Raw genomic sequence first — 22,354 nt, 5'->3', positions numbered from 1 at the left:
TTGACTAGTTCAGTTCCCTTTCCTGAAGCTGTCCATCTGATTGGCTACGGCTTATTCTACATCATTTCACATTTTAACATATTTAAACAATCAAAGCTTGACCACTTTCACGTTCTAAATAAAGTAACAATAGCATCGACTACATAATAACCGTTAAATTCTTTTACGTAAAACCAATAGCCTACAATTTCCTTCTTAGCTTTGAATGCCACGGCCAAGCACCAATGTCCTTTATGATAAATAAATAAAGAACAAAAGTAACTGTTATGCATTAAACTTTACAGCAAATATTTTATTACCTAATGATTTAATAAGGTGTCATGCTGTCATCGTTCAATGTGTTTTGTGTGGAGAAAATGATGATCTGATGCTTAACTGTAAACACTGATAATTTAAATTTACTATATACAAATAAAGTTACAGAGCAGATATTTACAGAATTTGTCATTTTAATGATGCGCTTCTATACGAAATGTCGATCGTTAAGATCGAACAAAGCGTTCAGATTTTAGCATTCAGGTCTTTAAAATTATAAACAGCAGACCAGTTGCAATGGATAAAGAATTCTTTACCTAGGTTTCGACAAATGTAAATTTGTCTTCTTCAGAAGGTGGCAATTTTACATTAGTAAGGACTAATGTACCATCGCCGTTTTTACAAATGTCGGCATAGATCCATTTGTCAAAATTAAAATATAGCCCTAGAATTGAGGTTTGTCACGTAAATATAAATTAGTACATGGATCTTGCAGAGGTCTTTGTTACAAAACTTGATAATTTCACTTTAACACTAAATTCTAAACTATTATAGATATGATCAATATTCATGTTTCATTGGGATCACCATGAAAATTTATGGAGGATGGCAGATTAAAATTATTGTGGCTTCATTCCCTGCATTACTACACAATTAAATAGTTTCTATATATGTTTCCCTATATGGCCGATCTTAGGTCCACCATATTTAACACTGCTACATCTCCTTGATCATAAACGTCTTCTACTGGGTTTCCCTACGACGTAGTTTCTCGTCTGTCTCACTCGCACACTACATCGCTTAGGGCCTCAATAGACAATAGATGCCTGTGAGTTTCCCCAGCTGGTGGTGAATCTGCGCCCTAAGTGGAACACGATCCTGGACGACAGGGTTCGTTTCATAATTCCTGAAGGCTGATTCATTCGGCCATATACTTAAATGAGAGCGAAATGCTCGTTTACTCACAACTTATAAGGTAAGGAATAAAGAGGTCTGCACAAAATCGGAGAGGAAAGGAACATATGGAAAACACTGAGAAGAAGATGGGACAGGGTGACAGGAAATTTGTTAGGACATCAGGAAATAGCTTCTATGGAAATAGAGGGAGCTCCAGGGGATAAAAACTGTAGAGGAAGATAGAGATTGGGAAACATCCCGCAGATATTGAGGGCGTAGGCTGCAGGTGCTACTCTGAGATCAAAATGTTGTCACAGGACAGGAGTTCGTGGCGTCCCATAAGAAACCAATGCGTAGACCGATGACTCAAAAAAATTATTACACAAACTATGCAACCAAATTTCTCAACCTATACAAGTTGCAGCTCCAAAACACAAGTGCATGTCAAGTCCCAGCTTCAGTTACGATTTCAGTGAGCTCCAAGATTCATATCAAAAGTTACTTGCGCTTAATGCAGTTAATGGTTAATGCCACAGTTTTAAGAACAATCAGTACAATATCAAGCAAGTCCAAATGACGCTTGTGTAAAAAATGGTCAAAAGCAATAGTAATGGCCCATCACAAATTACACAAATTATTATTTACTCTTACTGCCAAAGGGGAGAGCACCAATGCGAGTAGCAACGTAAATTACGTTATGCTTGGCTATTCAGTAAGCCAGTAAGCAACTCATAGAATCTGTTCCCCTCTAATTAAGAACCAAGTGACTAAGGTGAAGTTTGGTATCCCGTTGCCCCCATGTCCTTGAACAACAGTGGGTACTCAGTTGATATGGCACCAATTCGTTCCCCTGGTGGACTTGGTTCTGTCTCTGCGTGAGGTGTGCCCCCCTTCATCAAAAATTTTGCTGATCCCACTGGCCACGACATTCTCAGTCCCCCAAATGTGTCTAATCGTGAACTGGAAGACTGACAATCACACCACCGCCGACCACACTCTGACCACTTTGTTCTAGTATTACGAGTACTACCGACAGCTGAGAAACAAAAAGCAGCTACCGACAACACTATGAAGCTACCCCAGTGTTATATCTGATTAACTTCTTATAAAATACACATACAACAATTCATTACACATATGAAAATTCATTACATATAAGACAATTTATTATGTATATCAGAATTCATTCACACAAGGCAATAACAAAACAAAATCTTACTGCACTGGAGTGAGCCACCACTTAACGAAATTTCTTAAGCTATTGTAGCCACGTATAACCAAGTAGTTTACACCATTACTTCACACTAATAACATTACTACTGCATTGAAGGTATGCAGAAGGACGATTTTATATAACACTCAAGTTACTTCCCGTTATTAATAGCATATACTTCAGTTGATTCTATTAAGAAATTCGTCAGTGGAGTAGAAAGAATCGGCTGTCAGTAGGTACATAGGGCTCCTCTTAAACTGCACTTCATTGGCGTCTTAATTTTCTTTTGGGTGTTCGAGGTTATTGAAAATGTATATTCTTGAGCAGCGGACACCTAACTAAGTGTCTTTGAATTATTACTAGTATTTTTATTTCTAGAATTGTATCCAAGTACTGTCCTGTTGGCTGTGAAAAGAGATACAGTTTACTATTTATAATAAAATTTTTACTAATGTGTAATTTACTAATATATGAATATACTGGGAAGCAGTAGTTAGCATATCAAGTTTTTTGACTACATCTCTGCAACACATTCTTGAGTTTCCATCACAAAAACTTCACGTTAAAAGTTTGGGAAACATTACTTTGGTTTGCTGAGTTACCCCAATACATTATCTCCTATGGTGTTACGGAATGAAACTAAGTGACGTGTGAAAGCCTTTTCTTTTTATATCAGTTATGTCCGACAGCATACCCACTGTAAATGAAGACTTCTTTTGGTGCTTCAAAAGTTCTACGGTACACTCCTCCCAACTGACTTTATTATCGTGAATTAAAAATAATCAACCATTCCCATCAGCTTCTTGTCATATTTTAGATATATAACGGTAAAAAACCTCTTACTAGTTTCGAACTGCACGTAGCATGTCTTTTCAAAGTTAAGTAACAAAGAATTGGCTGCCAGCCACCTGTTAATATCCCTGATATGTAATCAACCAGTCTTTCTGATCCTTACTTTTTTTCTTTTTATTGTAACGTTCGCATATATACTCTTTAAACAAAATAATCTAGCAAGTTACTGATGTGAGGTTATTAATATACACACACAAAAGTATGGACCTCAAGATGGAAGTTTGTGGACCACCACATGTACTTGGTACATTGATGGGTGATAACTGACAATTCACACAGTGCACTTTCCTACTTACACCCATTGTTTGCTATCAGAGAAATACGAATCGAATCATTTTGTAGTATTTCCTGTTAGTCCATAATATTCTAAGATTCTTACGAGAATATTTTTGTTTGCACAGTGCAACGTATTTCACAGGTTACAAAGTATACTCCTAGTCTCATGTGTACCAAGAGCGTTTTACAGCCTTCGATAACAGACAAGATTAAAAAAAACGTTCCCCATTCTTTTCCAGCAGTGGTTCGTCTTCCATATTTCTCCCTTCGTTGCCATCTGTTAACAGCCCTGCTTCAAACTCCATAAACATCTGCACGTAACAGTCATTTTACAAGATAGATTCTCATCTGTTGAAAAGGGGCAGGAGTTTTTAAATGAAGAAATGACATGTATCTTAATAAAAGTAAATTGTAGGTATAGACGATAGATGTAAAAGGAAGGGAGGGTGATTAAATGAAATTTACTTCCTAATAAAGATAAAGAGGTCAGGTTGAGACACCAAATAAAAGAGAATGTGCTGCAAATCTTATATTCAGTCTTCTAACAAATCACAAAATTTTTAGAATTTAATATGTCCAATAAAACGGTAATGACATTACAACAAATACGTTCAACAGATTAAATACTCACATAGTGGAATGTAACGTCGTACGTTTAGGCCTGAGATTAATTTTAATTAGATATTTTCATATTCCTATTTCAGAATACACACATTCAAGTATTCGTCGAAGATTTGTGGTTAACATATGATACCGTATCAGGATTAGAAATATTTGGCATGATCAACAAAAAAAGCTGTTCATTATAATAAGGAGTGACAGTTTCTTTGATAATGACTTGGAATTGCCACCAGTATTGACAAACAAGGACTTTAAGTTTTACAACGTGTTCATATGATTCATAGGTTGCAGTTACTCAACGTGATACCCTTTTAATAAGATTAATTAAACAGAGGGTCCTTCGTACACGTAAAAGACAAGAAATAATGAACTCAATGGTGCTGTCGTAAGTACAGGTAGCCTAGGTTAAAGACAGGGACGGTTGGGCGTTGTGCAGTAAAATGGTTTCCTCGCACATATTCAGGAAATGAAGGAGACAAGGATGCTACGCGTGGAATTTATCCCACAAACTACTACAAGCAAGACCATCAAATAGTAAGCAGAGAGATATTTAGCAATTATATACAACCGCTCGCTCACAGAAATATCCGTACCTAAAGACTGGAAAATTGCACAAGTCACACCAATACCCAAATAGGGAAGTAAGAATAATCCGCTGAATTACAGGCCCATATCGCCATTCGATTTGATGTAGGGTTTTGGAACATATACTGTATTCGAAATTGATGAAGTAACTCGAAGAAAACGGTTTATTGACATGTAGTCAGCACAGATTCAGAAAATATCGTTCTTGCGAAACACAACTGCTCTTTATACTCGTGAAGTAATGAGTGCTGTCGACAGGGGATGTCAAGTTGATTCCATATTTTTAGATTTTCTGAAGGCTTTCGACATCGTTCCTCAGTAGCGTCTTCTAACCAAACTGTTTGCCTGTGGAATATCACCTCAGTTGTGCGACTGGATTCGTGATTTCCTGTCAGAAATGTCACAGTTCGTAGTAATAGACGGAAAGTCATCGAGTAAAACAGAAATAACTACATAGGACACAATCTCAGTAGCCGTCTTAGATTGTTTGCAGATGAGGCTGTCATTTACCGTCTTGTAAAGTCATCAGATGACCAAAACGAATTGCAAAATGATTTAGATAAGATATCTGTATGGTGCGAAAAGTGGCAATTGACCCTGAATAAAGAAAAGTGTAAAGTTATTCACATGAGTAGTAAAGGAAACCCGCTAAATTTCGATTACGCGATAAGTCACACAAATCTGAAAGCTGTAAATTCAACTAAATACTTAGGGATTACAATTACAAGTAACCTAAATTGGAACGATCACATAGATAATGTTGTGGGTAGAGCAAACCAAAGACTGCGACTGATTGGCAGAACACTTAAAAGGTGCAACAGGTCTACGAAAGAGACTGCTTACACCACGCTTGTCCGCCCTATACTGGAGTATTGCTGTGCGGTGTGGGATCCGCATCAGGTGGGACTGACGGATGACATCGAAAGAGCACAAAGAAGGGCAGCTCGTTTTGTATTATCACGAAGTAGGGAAGATAGTGTCACAGACATGATACTTGAATTGGAGTGGCAATCAATAAAAAAGACGATTTTCGTTGCGACGGGATCTTATGAAATTTCAATCACCAGTTTTCTCCTCCGATTGCGAAAACTTTGTGTTGGCACCCACCTACATAGGGAGAAATGATCATCACGATAAAATAAGAGAAATCAGGGCTCGCACAGAAAAATTTAAGTGATCTTCCCCCCCCCCCCCTGTTGCGTTGGAGAGTAGAACGGTAGAGAGACAGCTTGAAGGAGGTTCACTGAACCCTCTGCCAGGCACTTTATTGTGAATAGCAGAGTAATCACGTAGATGTAGAGGACAAGTTACAGAACCAGTTTTGTGACAGAAAAATATGTCCCATTTTATAAATAGGAAACAGAGATAAATTCACTACACATATTGGTAGTCACTCCACAGGTAATTTCATGTATTAAAGAATGGTCTTTCGTATTAATGTTTTGGAGTCAAACAAAGGGCACGCTTATCAAAACATCGTAATTCGTTAGCAAAAATGTGAACCCAGAGTTCACAGATTGCTAAAGATGGATCGCTGAAGGCACCTGCTCAACACGTGCAATTACTTTCCACTGAACTTAGTTTTACTTCAACACCACGTTGTGATTTAATGCACAAAAGACTATAGTGTCAACATACCAGCTACTGGGTCGAACTGACGAAAAATTCGACGAAATGCAATATATGCAATACGTAATACATTATGTGTTATGATTACTCAATTCCAAAATCTTATAGGAGAGCTCAGAAGATCAGACGTTTTTCTTTATGCCCCCAGAGACAAAGTGATTGGCTGCTGGCCGCTTATGTATGTAGGGTCCTAACAAAGAAAGGAGGGGAATACAAGACCCTTTACGTACACTGTCGGCGACGCCTCCCCAGACATGTTCGGTGGAAATAGTAGATCCTAGACACTGACCTGACCCTCTGCTACCCTTCTATACAGGGTATACCGTTAAGCTGACAAAACTCAAACTCTGAATACTGTGAACTCTGGTTCCCTGCGTAACTTTCAAAACAACCCACTCACACATTCAGCTATTCTAAAGCACACTTTAAAGAGGATTTGACTTTTTGATAGGCAACTCCTTCTACTCTATAGATGAAAATCTTTACAGGGACTGTTTGACAAGCTTGAGTAAAAAGGTCTGTTAGATTTCAGTTTTGACAGCACTTGGTCATAACAGTCAAGTTTAAATATTTTGTGGTAAACCTATTAAAAATACATGACCATCTTCCATTCTGACAGTTTACTAATTATGCTAATATTAGCAGTTCCAGTTAACTGTAATGTATTCACATATTTTGACAATCTCCTGTCAAATGATCAGGGTAGTGAGTATTACATTAAAGTGATCTATGTTTTTGTAGCGGCGCCACCGTTTAAGATGGGAAAAGGTTAGCTTCAATGCAATATTGTGGAGCGCACAAGTTACAGCCAGGTGCGGGCCTGTTGACAGTAAGTTACACTACCAGTGGTTGCGAAGTAGAATGGAGGCCACAGGGCCATAGACCTGCCAAAAAGAGTAAATGCAGCGGTGTGCATGGCCCAAGTTACAGGCAGAAAGGGCCCAATAGCCCAACCCAGGTGTTATGAGTACATGACTCGGAGTGGTGCGTTAGCAAAACAGAGGCGCACAGCGGTGTATAAACAGGCGCCGCTTCACTAAGAAGGCATTCAAGTGAGACAGCTCTCCTGGATGGCGGGGCGTGTCACAACACCGGCTACGTGCAGCAGCAGATAGGGTGCCAGTGTTCCAGTCCATGGCGGGTCACTGGTTCGACCCTCTGAGGCCAACATGGGGTGTGCAGCCAGCCAGCGGCGGGCCACGACACGGCTCGATACTGTCTGCAGTCTTGTTGGCTCCCAACACACACTGGAGGCATCCCAAGGTGAGGGCCGCAGATACGGATGCCAGACTGCGGGCGCTTGCTTTCGCCGTGATCTTAGCCACGCCAGTAAGGAAGCACGCCGCGGGCTGCCTTGTAGCCTCCAACAGGCTGTGCTGAGGTGGCAGGGACAAAGACCACTGGGTCGGCTGCCGGCGCATCCTGATGTTGTCACAACTCCGCAGCCGTTCAAGGCCAACACACCGCAGGGCGTTGCACGGGTCACTGAGGCAGCCATTCCGTGCCAAGCTGCTTTGCAGACAGTGAGGTGATGTCCTCAGCATTGCAGGACCCGGTGACGCAGACTGAGAGGAGTGAGGGCACTGTAGCTGCAAATAATAAATCACTTGGGAAACTTGGACAAGTTTTAATACGGCACACCCTGACAGTTTCCATCCTCATCCAACATCCCATCTACATTTTCTATGTTATACTTCCTGACTTGTTCCACACACATGAGGATCATCACATTTTTGGGTCTATGGAACAAAAACTGTATGTAATCTAATCTAATCAAGGCATGCACGTTTGCTTACTTGTACTGAACATTCTGGCTGTTGTACTGGTTATTAATATACCAGCATTTTACATTTGCAATGGCTTATCTCGTGCTACATTCACATCTGATCTTGAAATGTTAATCAGTTAAATATATTACCTAGACAAATGTATCCTTGAAACTTCATTACTCTACATTCATCTTTTTTTTTCTTTTTTTTTTTTGGTGTTGTGACTGTTTTCCCGGCAGTGTATATTCACTGCTGTTTCAGCTGCTGTACGATCCACACACGCTGTTAGTAGACAACTGATTACGCAGAAAATACTATGGTCTGGTGAGATTCATACCCAGCCTTTGCAGTATATCTTATTATTTAGCTCTGTGTTCAATTTGGCAGAGCAGAGCTCAAAGCCTTAAACGACTTTGGGGGCTTCGATCGAAAACAGCACTTGCTAACAACTTCTGTTTATTCGTCTTCTGCGAAATTTCATTTTCATTAACAACTGCTCGAAAAGTCTCTTCCACGAAACTGTAGGTGTCCAGCTTCTCGCTAGTAATTTATCTGTAGTGGACGGGGAGTGTTTCTGCTTTCAGCAGAATGGTCTCAAGCTATGGGATGCTGAGCTGCTTTCTCATTTGCCACAGAACATTCCGGTACTATCTGCAGAGACACCACGCAGATCTAACGTTATCGTATCTGTATTATTTTCATCCTGGATAGGTTACAGAATTTCCACTATTGCATTTTCAGCGAAAATAAATAATCAGGAACTGGTGATACCAAAAAGGTGGTGAAACATATTCGAGTAAATAAACAACTGTTCGCGTAGTTGTATTCTTAGTGGAAGGTGTACCTTTCTTTAAAACTGAGATTTCGCTAGAAAGATACAGTTGCTCAGCGGTTATAGAGAATGGCAGTTACATCACTTTGAGGTAGGAAACCCAGGTTTGTAAAAGATAAGTTGAAGGTTTAAGCGAAAATGAGAAACTCTGAAAATTACTATTGGTCTGCAGCCTACGATAAAAAGCCAGCTAGGCACATTTTGCACGACTTGCGTACGTTTACGACAGTTGTTATGAGTGACGTCACCCAGTTTCTACACAGGAATCACATCATCCTACACAGTTCCGTCGTACCACTCGAACAAAAGCAACAGCAAAGTCTGTGTGCCTTGCCTATCACTTTCCACATATATTTCTTATACTTTTGCAATCCGTTGCAACGCCAACCTTAACAACCGTTATATCATTGCACTCGTGTATTCAAGAGCTTGAAAAAAAAAGGAATTCCGTTCCATTAGAATAGGTCATAGTTGCTTCATCTCAGTTGGTACAAGTGTTAATATTACACTACTGGCCATTAAAATTGCTACACCAAGAAGAAATACAGATGATAAATGGGTATTCATTCGACAAATATATTATACTAGAGCTGACATCTGATTACATATACACGCTATTTGGGTGCATAGATCCTGAGAAATCAGTACCCAGAACAACCACCTCTGGACGTAATAACGGCCTTGATACGCCTGGGCATTGAGTCAAACAGAGCTTGGATGGCGTGCACAGGTACAGCTGCCAATGCAGCTTCAAGACGATACCACAATTCCTCAAGAGTAGTGACTGGCGTCTTGTGACGAGCCAGTTGCTCGGCCACCATTGACCAGACGTTTTCAATTGGTGAGAGATCTGGAGAATGTGCTGGCCAGGGCAGCAGTCGAACATTTTCTGTATCCAGAAAGGCTCGTACGTGACCTGCAACATGCGGTCGTGCATTATCCTGCTGAAATGAAGGGATCGAATGAAGGGTAGAACCATGGGTCGTAACACATCGGAAATGTAACGTCCACTGTTCAAAGTGCCGTCAATGGGAACAAGAGGTGACCGAGACGTTTAACCAATGGCACCCCATACCATCACGATGGGTGATACGCCAGTATGGCGATGACGAATATACGCTTCCAATGGGCATTCACCGCGATGTCGCCAAACACGGATGCGACCATCATGATGCTGTAAACAGAACCTGGATCCATCCGAAAAAATGACGTTTTGCCATTCGTGCACCCAGTTTCATCGTTGAATACACCATCGCAGACGCTCCTGTCTATGATGCAGCGTCAAGAGTAACCGCAGCCATGGTCTCCGTGCTCATAGTCCATGCTGCTGCAAACGTCGTGGAACTGTTCCTGCCGATGGTTGTTGTCTTGCAAACGTCCCCCTCTGTTGACTCAGGGATCGACACGTGGCTGCACGATCCGTTGCAGCCATGCGGATAAGATGCCTGTCATCTCGACTGCTAGTGATACGAGGTCGTTGGGATCCAGCACGGCGTTCCGTATCACCGTCCTGAACCCACCGATTCCATATTCTGTTAACAGTCATTGGATCTCGACCAACGCGAGCAACAATCTCGCGATACGATAAACTGCAATCGCTATAGGTTACAAGCCGACCTTTATCAAAGTCGGAAACGTTATGGTACGCATTTCTCCTCCTTACTCGAGGCATCACAACAACGTTTCACAAGGTAACTCCGGTCAACTGCTGTTTATGTAAGAGAAATCGGTTGGAAACTTTCCTCTTGTCAGCACGTTGTAGGTGTGGCCACCGGCGCCAACTTTGTGTGAATGCTCTGAAAAGCTAATCATTTGCATATCACAGCATCTTCTTCCTGTCGGTTAAATTTCGCGTTTGTAGCACGTCATCTTCATGGTGTAGCAACTTTAATGGCCAGTAGTGTATTAACCATGCAACGAACTCACATGCCCCTCTGCGTAGGCCTCCCATCATCTGCCGAGTACGTAGTTTTAATATCTTGAAAAGTTGAGAAAATAAAAGGGATTCTACGAGGGTTGCCCAGAAAGTAATGCACAGCATGTTTCTCTTCGACAGTTCTTTATTGAACATAATGAGAATTCCACACATGAAAGAATGGAGTTTTATCCACACACCCTAGTTTTCCACGTAATCTCCATCCCGTTCTATGGCCTTACTCCAGAGCGAAACAAGAGCGTGTATGCTCTGTCGGTACCAACCCTTGTCCTGGCGGCGGAGCCAGCGCTTCACTATGTGAATCACCTCCTCATCGTCCTCAAAATGTCTTCCTGCGAGTTGCATTCTTTAATGGCCCAAACAAGTAGAAGTCCGAGGGGGTAGTTCAAGTGTGTCAGGTGTGACAGTCATTGATGATGTCCCCAATCCCTACAAATCGCGGAGCTCCGTCGAACCACCTTCTGATGACCTCACCCCCCCCCCCCCCCCCCCCGTGCCCAGCGACTAACTGTACTTCTGTCGACAGCGGGTGCGCCATAGACTTGCCACAAGCGTTTGTGAATATTCACCACACTTTCTTTCTCTGCAGTGAGAAACTGAATGGCGGCACGTTGCTTGTAATGTACATCACCTACAGACGCCATTTTGAAACTGTCCTGCAGCTTCGCTATCTGTCGGAAGTGACTGAAATTTGGCGCGCTCACTGAGGACATTTGAAATAATACATACGTAACGTTTCGCATTCGTAGCATTGTTTTGGACTGAGAAAAAAAAATGCGGTGCATTACTTTCTCTGCAGCCCTCTTACATATTAAACCACACATCTTATACTGAAGAATAGGACGATGAAATCACATTAGTAACTCTTTTTTCAACAGGAGCAAGATATTCACTAGATACTCACCAAAAACTATACTGGGCGATTCCGCGATGACTTTACAAACTTTCAAGGATGATGGAGAAGGTAAATACATGGGTTGGAACTTCAATAGTGGCAACTATTTATTTACACCTCGTACAAACTATATACGTGTTTCAAAGTTTTACTGACCTTCAAAGTAGTCACCAGCATTGTGTATAACCCGTTGCCAGCGATGTGGAAGTCGTAGTATACTCTTAGCTGAGCCAGTTGTGTTGACAGTTCGAGTGGCGCGGTCTATTGCCCGACGAATTTGTAGCAGTTCTGAAGCGAGTTCCGTGAAGTGTTTCCTTCAATTTAGAAATCGATTTGAACTTACGAGGGCTTAAGTCAGGGGAGTGCAGTAGGTGGTATAGCACTTAGCAGCCACATCAGTCAAACAAATCAGTAACACCTTGCACTGTACGTACTTGAGCGTTGTCCTGCAAAATGATGGTCAGGTCCTGCAGAAAGTGTCATCACTTCTGTCTCTAAGCTGGCCGTAGGTTGCGTTCCAAAAATGAACAGCATAGAGACAGAAGTGATGACACCCCGGTCAAGAAACGTCAGAGTTGAAAGATATTAGCGAAAGTCGTTCTGATACCTCCGACAGTGGAATATCTTTACCGATACTGTTGTTGTTAATATTGCAGGATAGGCAAACCAAACTAGCACTAAGTTTTGAGGTTGGGATGGTAAATGAACTAATCCGTTTCAGATGGCTTACTGTGTACTGCCATCAGCTATCCTGGCATACAATGTTTGTAATGTGACAGAGTGGAGTCTTTGTACAAGATGGGGTAGTAACGTCGATCAGCCCTAACCAAAATGACTTGTACCCCCTGTCATAGCTTACAGATATGATTCTCATATACGGGGAAGCAAATGGAAGCAGCAAAGAAGCGCAAATGTTGTACAGCACCAAATGTTCGATTACAAGACAGCTTGCTAACACCAGGTTCCCAAGACTGTTCCAAAGATTAAGTGAAACAGGATAACTGGTACCAAAGTACGAAGACCGAGGAGGACGAAGAACTACACGGATTATTCCCGACTTTGAAGATGCAGTAGTTGCTCGAGACTATGAGCCGCCTGCAATCAGCACTCGATCAGTGGCACGTGAAATGAATTTTTCGCAGAGTACTGTAGTCGTATAGCCTCCCGCCCGGTTAGCCGAGCGGTCTAACGCGCAGCTTCCCGAGCGGGAAGGCGTGCTGGTCCCCGCCACGAATCAGCCCGGCAAATTAATGTCGAGGTCCGGTGTGCCGGCCAGCCTATCGATGGTTTTTAAGGCGGTTTTCCATCTGCATCGACGAATGCGGGCTGGTTCCCCTTATTCCGCCCCAGTTAGACTATGTCGGCGATTGCTGCACAAACACTGTCTCCACGTACACGTACACCATGATTACACTACCGCGCAAACATTTGGGGCTACACTCGTCTGGTATGAAACGTTCCCAGGGGGCTGAACCGCACAATAACCCTGGGTTCGGTATGGCATGGCGGTGGGGTGGGTGGACTGCTGTGGCCTGTTGTGGGGTTGTGAACCACTGAGGGCTACAGCGGGGCATAGCCTCTCCGTCGTTTCTAGCCCCCCCCCCCCCTAAAAAAAAGGTGTGTGAAACCTTATGGGACTTAACTGCTAAGTTCATCAATTCCTAAGCTTACACACTACTTAACCTACGGACAAACACACACAGCCATGCCCGAGGGAGGACTCGAACCTCCGCCGGGACCAGCCGCACAGTCCATGACTGCTGCGCCATAGACCGCTCGGCTAATCCCGCGCGGCCTAGGTCCCCAGTTGAATACACACACTGTATAGCGATTATTACGGGAAACGCTGCTAGGTTCCTATAATCCACAGAATGTACGTGCTTTGACTTCTGCTGACTTCCGACCTCGTGTCTTATTCAGCCAACGGTTCTTGCACAATCCTCACATTTATGCCGATGCACTTTCCACTGATGAAGCCTGTTTCACCGGAGCGGGAATGTTAAATAACTGCAATAGTTAACGTTTTTGGGGCGATGAGAATCAGCTCGCTACAGCTGCGAAACGCCTATAACTCAAATCATCAGTCAGCGTGTGGGCAGGCATAGTCAGTGATGACGTATTAGACCCGTTTCTGCTTCAAACATGGTTCAAATGGCTCTAAGCACTATGGGACTTAAGATCTGAGGTCATCATCTGAGGTCAGCGCGCTATACGACATTGGAATAATAGAGGATTGTGAAGGTGGTTCGATGAATCCTTTGCAAGCACTTGAATGTGATTTGCAGAGAATCCATGTAGATGTAGATGTAGATCAGTCCCCTGGACTTAGAACTACTTAAACCTAATTAACCTAAGGACACCACACACGTCCATTCCCAGGCAGGATTCGAACATGCGACCGTAGCAGCAGCGCGATTCTGGACTGAAGCTTCTAGTACCGCTCGACCACAGTGGCCGGCTCGTTTCTGCTTCCTCCCAGATATAAATTTACATGTACAGTGTTTATCAGAGGTATAGCAGGTGGTTCCAACACGATGGAATCCCACATCATTTTGGATTGAATATTCGTGAACAGCTCGATCAGACATTCCCTGAAATGTGGACACGAAATTGGAGGAGACGGTGACGGGTGATGTGGTAACTGGCGCACCGACGGTAACACGACGCTAGTGTGCAGACATTTTGTTTCATAAGGTCACTGGAACAGCGAACGTTACCGAGGCGGCGGCACGTACATACTGTGGGCAGTTCAGCTTTTGTCTCGTGCGAGAACAGGTTAACGGCTGCCTTGCGAAACCCAGTCAGGGCCCACGCTTCTGAATGCTAACTGCAAACAAGAACGGCCATCAATACTGCATCGCGTCTTGCGCAACAGCATTCCACGTTTTTTCAAGTGGTAGTTGTGAGACCGAGTAATTTGGCCTAGGATAACAAGTGTGCACAGATCACTCATTAACCAACATTTTTCTGACCTCAGTACCACAGGACACGCCTACATCAAAAAATGGCTCAAGCTCTATGGGACTTAACATCTGAGGTCATCAGTCCCCTAGTCTTAGAACTACTTAAACCTAACTAACCTAAGGACATCACACACTGCCATTCTCGAGGCAGGATTCGAAACTGCGACCGCAGCAACAGCGCGGTTGCGAACTGAAGCGGAGCGGCAAGGTCCCGATACGATACGGCCGGCACACACCTACATCGTGAGCACATCATATCATACTGATTTTTTAGTATCATATTACTTTCATAATTGTGCATGCATGCCCCCCATTGGAACAACAGTTCAGAGACATACTGAAGACTCGCCGGCAGAAATGGTCAAGATCATTAGCTGCAGTCGCCTACCTGGAAATCAAATCAGCTGTGGATGCCTGAGTGTCATATTTGTGGATTAGACAGAACAGTACAAAACTGGTGCACAAGTGCATTTATATTTATCATAAAGTTATCACGCGTCATGAGGACTCCATGTACACTACTGGCCATTAAAATTGCTACACCACGAAGATGACGTCCTACAGACGCGACATTTAACCGACAGGCCGAAGATGCTGTGATATGCAAATCATTAGCTTTTCAGAGCATTCACACAAGGTTGGCGCCGATGGCGACACCTACAACGTGCTGACATGAGGAAAGTTTCTCATACACAAACAGCAGTTGACCGGCGTTGCCCGGTGAAACGTTGTTGTGATGCCTCGTGTAAGGAGGAGAATTGCGAAGCATCACGTTTCCGACTTTGATAAAGGTCGGATAGTAGCCTATCGCGATTGCGGTTTGTCGTATCGCGACATTGCTGCTCGCGTTGGTCGAGATCCAATGACTGTTAGGAGAATATGGAATCGGTGGGTTCAGGAGGGTAATACGGAACGCCGTGCTGTATCCCAACGGCCTCGTATCACTAGCAGTCGAGATGACAGGCATCTTATCCGCATGGCTGTAACGGATCGTGCAGCCACGTCTCGATCCCTGAGTCAATAGATGGGAACGCTTGCAAGACAACAACCATCTGCACGAACAGTTCGACGACGTTTGCAGCAGCATGGACGATCAGCTCGGAGACCACGGCTGCGGTTACCCTTGACGATGCATCACAGACAGGAGCGCCTGCGATGGTGTATTCAGCAACGAACCTGGGTGCACGAATGGCAAAACGTCATTTTTTCGGATGAATTCAGGTTCTGTTTACAGCATCATGATGGTCGCATCCGTGTTCGGCGACATCGCGGTGGACGCACATTGGAAGCGTGTATTCATCTTCGCCATAGTGGCGTATTAGTTGCGTGATGGTATGGGTTGTCATTGGCTACACGTCTCGGTCACCTCTTGTTCGCACTGACGGCACTTTGAACTGTGGACGTTACATTTCAGATGTGTTACGACCCGTGGCTCTACCCTTTAAATGGTTCAAATGGCTCTGAGCACTATGGGACTTAACTTCTGAGTCCCCTAGAACTTATAACTACTTAAATCTAACTAACATAAGGACATCACACACACTCATGCCCGAGGCAGGATTCGAACCTGCGACCGTAGCGGTCGCGCGGTTCCAGACTGTAGCGCCTAGAACCGCTTCATTCGACCCCTGCAAAAGCGTACATTCAGGAGGAAAATGCACGACCGCATGTTGCAGGTCCTGTACGGGCCTTTCTGGATACAGAAAATGTTCGACTGCTGCCCTGGCCAGCACATTCTCCAGATCTCTTCACCAACTGAAAACGTCTGGTCAATGGTGACCGAGCAACTGGCTCGTCACAATACACCAATCACTACTCTTAATGAACAGTGGTATCGTGTTGAAGCTGCATGGGCAGCTGTACCTGTACACGCCATCCAAGCTCTGTTTGACTCAATGCCCAGGCGTATCAAGGCCGTTATTACGTCCAGAGGTGGTTGTTCTGGGTACTGATTTCTCAGGATCTATGCACCCTAATTGCGTGAAAATGTAATCACATGTCAGTTCTAGTATAATATATTTGTCCAATGAATACCCGTTTATCATCTGCATTTCTTCTTGGTGCAGCAATTTTAGTGGCCATTAGTGTAATTTTCGGATTGCAGCTGGATGAGGATTACTCTTTTTCGACTGACAGCCAGGCTGCCGTCTTAGCTAAATTTTCTGAATACTGATTATACTTGTGCGCATCACTATGTTCATGCTAAAAACTTACGCTTTAGCGGATGTGGATAGGTCTCGCCTGCACGACCGCCCTACATCGAATAGCTCGCCCGCGCTGGTAAAATCCAACACTCAAATTGATGAAACTAACTGTCACTGAACATGGTACTACACGCAAATTGTATCCACTTGTGTTATTCAGCAGCTCTCCATTGTCTTTAACTTCTCCTCAGTAAGTCTGTGTAAATATTACGAGAAAAATACCCATTCTTATTAAGCATAACTCGTAGCTGTTTTAACTCCTTGTGAGAATCAAGATATGCCTGGTGACCAGGGCGCCAAGGTTTGTGTAGGACGGTGGTAACTAGAGCTGCAAATATGAATCTGCACGTGTGGGCTTACGGTAAAAGAAATGCGCTAAACACCCATCATCTATCTGCGTGACTCTAAAAACGGTTAACAGTCACCTTTACAACATCCATCTAAACTGAATATTCTTGTAGATTGGACTCACGTAACAAAACAGATTTTTTTTTAATTTGTTTGAATAACGCCGGCTGGTATGCCCTCTTCTCAACCTCTTACGTAAAAAAATGTACCAGAGGAAAAAATGGCAACTACCGCTTTAAATTTTACTAATATAATAGAGGCAAGAACATTTTCCAATCGTAGTCCCGATCTCAGACAATGAGTACATTTACACCGATACAATGGTACATATGCAGTGTCCTCAATACATTGCAAGATTCAGTCGTGGCTAGAACAGGGTTCTGTCCAGTTGTGAGTGCACCACGTCGGATCTAACGGAAACTGTAGGCGCTCGTGTGGTCCGTGCTCCCGAACCAAGGGAGCTGAAGTGTTTGGTGTTTTAAGAGACACCATAATGAAGATCCGTACCGCGTATAGCGAAAGCGGTAAAACGTCATCCTGTAAGTCACAAAGCGAACAAAACTGTGTATTGAGTGAACGTGACAGACGGGTATTGAAGAGGACTGTGTCGATAAATTAAACGACAACTGCAGAAGTCACTGCGGGTTTGAATGTCGCACTCGCAAAACCTGTCATAAGCAAAACAACAGAAAGGGAGGTATATGAGGAAAAGTGAACTAGAAGAATCAGTGATCAACTTCCCTACACCTATAGCTCAAGACAGTAGCACTCTAATAGATAATATTTGTACAGCAAGTGGATCTAAAACTAACATAGGCTTTCCCTGTAATAAATGGATTATCAGACCATGATGCACAATTCATTAACCTACAAAAGCAGCGTGTACAGTTCCTAAACCATTAAGTAAAAGTGCAAGGCTGGTCAACCCGATACCTATAGAGCACTTCAGAGAAAGTTTAACAAATGTTAATTGGGGAGATGTATATAATGAGCCAAATGATAATGAAAAATGCGACATATTTCTTGATAAATTTATATCTCGTTTTGAACATCATTACCCCAAAAAAATGCTAAATGTTACACCAAACAGTTTTCAAAGAAACCTTGCATTACTACAGGTATTAAAGTGTCTTCATAAAGAAAAATTGTGTAAGACAGCAAGAATTAGTGAAGACCCAGAAGGCACTATAAAAATTACTGTAACATAGTGACAAAATTTGTCAGAAAATCAAAAAATATGTTTATTAGAAATGAAATTAACAACCCTGGCAATAAAATCAAATTAATATCGAATGTTGTTAGAAGAGAGACAGGAAAAGTAACCACTGGGTAGGTAGTATTACTATCAAAGAGATTGAGACCATCTTAATCAACAGTACACAAGTAGCTAATGTATTTAACAACCATTTCTTAAGTGTAGGTCAAAAAATTCGTGAGAACAGTACAAACGAAAAGCAAAGCAGTACATGGAAGAGTCAGTTTTGAGAAATCGATGTCAGATTAATTTCCATCTAACAGGATCTTGAAAATAAGTACAATCATTAACTCTTTGAAAAATAAACGTTCTTTTGGAGTAGATGACATCTCTAACAAGATATTAAAACAATGTGGAGCAGTTACAACTGATGTTCTGAGTCACATCTGTAATGCATCACTAAATCAAGGTATTTTCCCAGACAGGTTAAAATATGGAATTGTCAAGCCTCTCTGGAAAAAAGGGGACACCACAGGTGTCAATAATTACTGGCCAGTATGCTTGCCTACAGCATTTTCAAAAATCGTTGAGAAAGTAATGTACTCAAGTAATAGGATACTTAGTAAATCACAGTCTGGATTTCAAAAATGCTGTTCTTCTGAAACAGCCATACACAATTTCACTGCGCACATAGTAGAGTCTCTAAATAGTAAAATGTCATCAGTAGGAATTCTGTGTGTGACTTTTTCAAAGCATTTGACTGTGTGAACCATGACATTGTGTTACAGAAATTACAATTCTACTGTATAAATGGAACAGAATATGAGTAACTTAAGCCATATCTGCAGAACGGGAAGCAAAAAGTTTCTTTATATGGATTAAGTGATATTTAGGGAAGTTTGCCACTTCATCTAACTGGGGTGAAATTAAAGTTGGTTTTCCATTGGGTTCGATCATGGGCTTTCTTCTGTTCTTGATATACATGAATGACCTCTCTTCTTACTGAAACAAGAAGCTAAACTGACACTGTTTGCTGATGATACAAGCATCATTATTAATCCAGTAAACAAATTCCTATAGAAAATTACAAAAAAATTGTCTTTGGAAAAGTTATTTATTGGTTTTCTGCAAATTGTCTTGCTCTGAACTTTGAAAAAACACAGTACATCCAATCTTCTGCTGCAAGGAGTAAAGTTCCTTCAATAAATATAACTCATCAACAGAAGTCAGTAGCCAGGATGGAGCATACTAAGTTGTTGGGTGTACATATGGATGAGAATCTTAATTAGAAAATTCATATTGTGGATCTCATAAAGTGACTAGATTCAGCAACTTTTGCAATGAGAATAATTGCTAATTTTGCGGATATAGAAATTAGCAAGCCAACATATTTTGCATACTTTCACGCTCTGATGTCATACGGAATAACATTTTGGGGTAACTAAACATTTAGGCAAAAAGTATTCACTTAAAAGAAAGTGGTTAGAATGATGGGTGGTGCTCATAGTCGCACATCTTGTAGGCATCTGTTTAAAAGGTTCGGAATTCTTACAACAGCCTCACAGTACATTTACTCAGTAATGAAATGTGTTCTCAACAACATGGACCACTTTAAAAAAAACAATGACATTCATAATTATAAAAACAGAAGAAGAGAGTACTTACACTATCCTCTACTTAACCTGTCTTTGACTCAGAAAGGTGTAAAATATGCTGTTGTAAAACTTTTCCATAAATTACCAGCTCAAATAAAATGTCTGACAGACAGCAGTAATAGTTTCAAAAATAAACCAAAATCATATCTCCTTGACAACTCTTCTATACCACAGATGAATGCTTGAATAAAAATAAACAAATGTATTTGTATAATATATACATTTTGTGCCACTTAAGTTAATGGGGCAGGTAATAAAAATTTTAAGTTAAAAAGAACTTGGTTCATATATGCATTTCTTATGCACTTGACACGTTCCACATCATAATGGTTTCCGTAAGACTGATCAACGGAACACGTAAGTAACTACCTGAGTAGGAAATTACAGAGCGAACTGGAATTCCAAAACCACTCATCAATGATCAAATGCCCATAACAGGAAACTGTGGTGCCGAATCCATTAAACCTGGACATGGGGCGATAGAAGAACATTTGGTCGGATGAGTCTTGTTTCACACTGTTTCCAACTGCTGGACGAGTTTAACGAGTGGAATATGGCGGTGATTTACGATTATTTGGGCAGCCATATTGTGGTAGTCCATGAGCCCCAATGATTACTGTGCAAGGATGCATACTGCCGAGGATTATGTGACCACTTTGGCTGATCATGACCATCCCGTGCTACAATGTTTATGCCCCGATGGCGATTCTGTGCCTCAAGACGATAGAAACACTGTTCACCATCTTGCATCGTCCAGGACTGATTTCGTGAGACCGAGGATGAATCGTCGCGTCTCACCTGATCACCGAAGTCACAAACCCTAAGTATTATTGAGCCTATGTGGTCTACTTTGGAGATAACGATGCATGATCGCTCTCCACCTCCATCATTGTTACCTGAACTCGCCATTATTTTGCAGGAATAATGGTATAAGATTCCCTTGGAAATAATACAGGGCCTGTACTTATGCATTCCGAAACGACTGAAAGCTTTCTGAATGCCAACGTGTTTCCTACACTGTGTTAGGCATGTTAATGTGTTGTATTTTTGGTGTTTCCATATTTTTCTCCGCCCCCTGTGTATACACACTACGTCTGTAACGAAAATTATCTTGATTGTGAGGCGGTTTTAGAAACTTGTATATCTATTCCAAATTGGAAAGCGCTTTATGTCTCTCCTAAGGGATATGAGTAAAAGAGTAGCATTGGACGTCTGCTGCACTTAGGTGGTAATTTGGGTATGAGGGGATGCATTTCTGACGTCTTCAGGACAGTGGCTGTACCCTGTCATCGAGGTGTCCATGGCGTTATTTTTCAACAAGATAACTCAAGACCATAAGTAGCCAGTCCTGTTCTGATGTTCCTCGATAAAGAGGGAGTTCAACTGTTGTCCTGGAAAATACGATCTTTCACTCGCTGAGTATGATGCCGAGAGACTGGCACTACATTTGATGAACTCTGTCACAAAGTTCAACAAACACGGGCTGACGTACTCCTAATCGTCGACCAGGCTCAGTTCGATTCGATGCCCAGTTGGCAGCTCCGTGTAATAAATTTCCCACTTTGTGTTGAAGAATAATGCTCTAGTGTTTGCAGCCCTCATCAAATAGGCGTGGCAACAGCCATCACACGAATTCAGAGCGCTGCTAACCTAGCGAGGTGGCGCAGTGGTTAGTACATTGGATTCACATTCGGGAGGGCGACGATTCAAACCCGCGTCCGGGCATCCAGATTTAGATTTTCCGTTATCTGACTAAATAACTTAAAGTAAATGCCAGGGCGATTCCTTAGAAAGGGCAAGGCCGATTTCCTTCTCCATCCTTCCCTAATCTGAGCTCGTGCTCCAACTCTGACCACCTCGTTGTCGGCGGGACGTTAAAAACTAATATCCTCCTCCTTCAGAAATCTGCTATGTAAAAGGTCGATATGACATGTATGAAAGTGTAGTAGAGCAGCTAGAAGAACCTAAATACGGATCCTTGGAAGAGCGATGACACTATTCTCGTGAAACCATGTCTAGTACATTGAGACAGCCGGTAAGAAGGAAGAATGAGTGAAAGCTCTAGCAGCTCCATCATAGATCTAGGTATAACGGGACCGGGGAAATCAGGGAGTGTACCGACACATACACGCGGTCCAAAGTTAATGTGACCATCGACCATGTCCTACGTCAAAGTGCAATAGCCACTCACACACGGCTGGTGGCAGCACTAGCAGTGAGAATACACAA

The sequence above is a fragment of the Schistocerca cancellata genome, chromosome 9 (genome assembly GCF_023864275.1).
Source record: "Schistocerca cancellata isolate TAMUIC-IGC-003103 chromosome 9, iqSchCanc2.1, whole genome shotgun sequence".
In the NCBI taxonomy this organism is placed as follows: Eukaryota; Metazoa; Arthropoda; class Insecta; order Orthoptera; family Acrididae; genus Schistocerca; species Schistocerca cancellata.
This window is presented reverse-complemented; position numbering follows the sequence as displayed.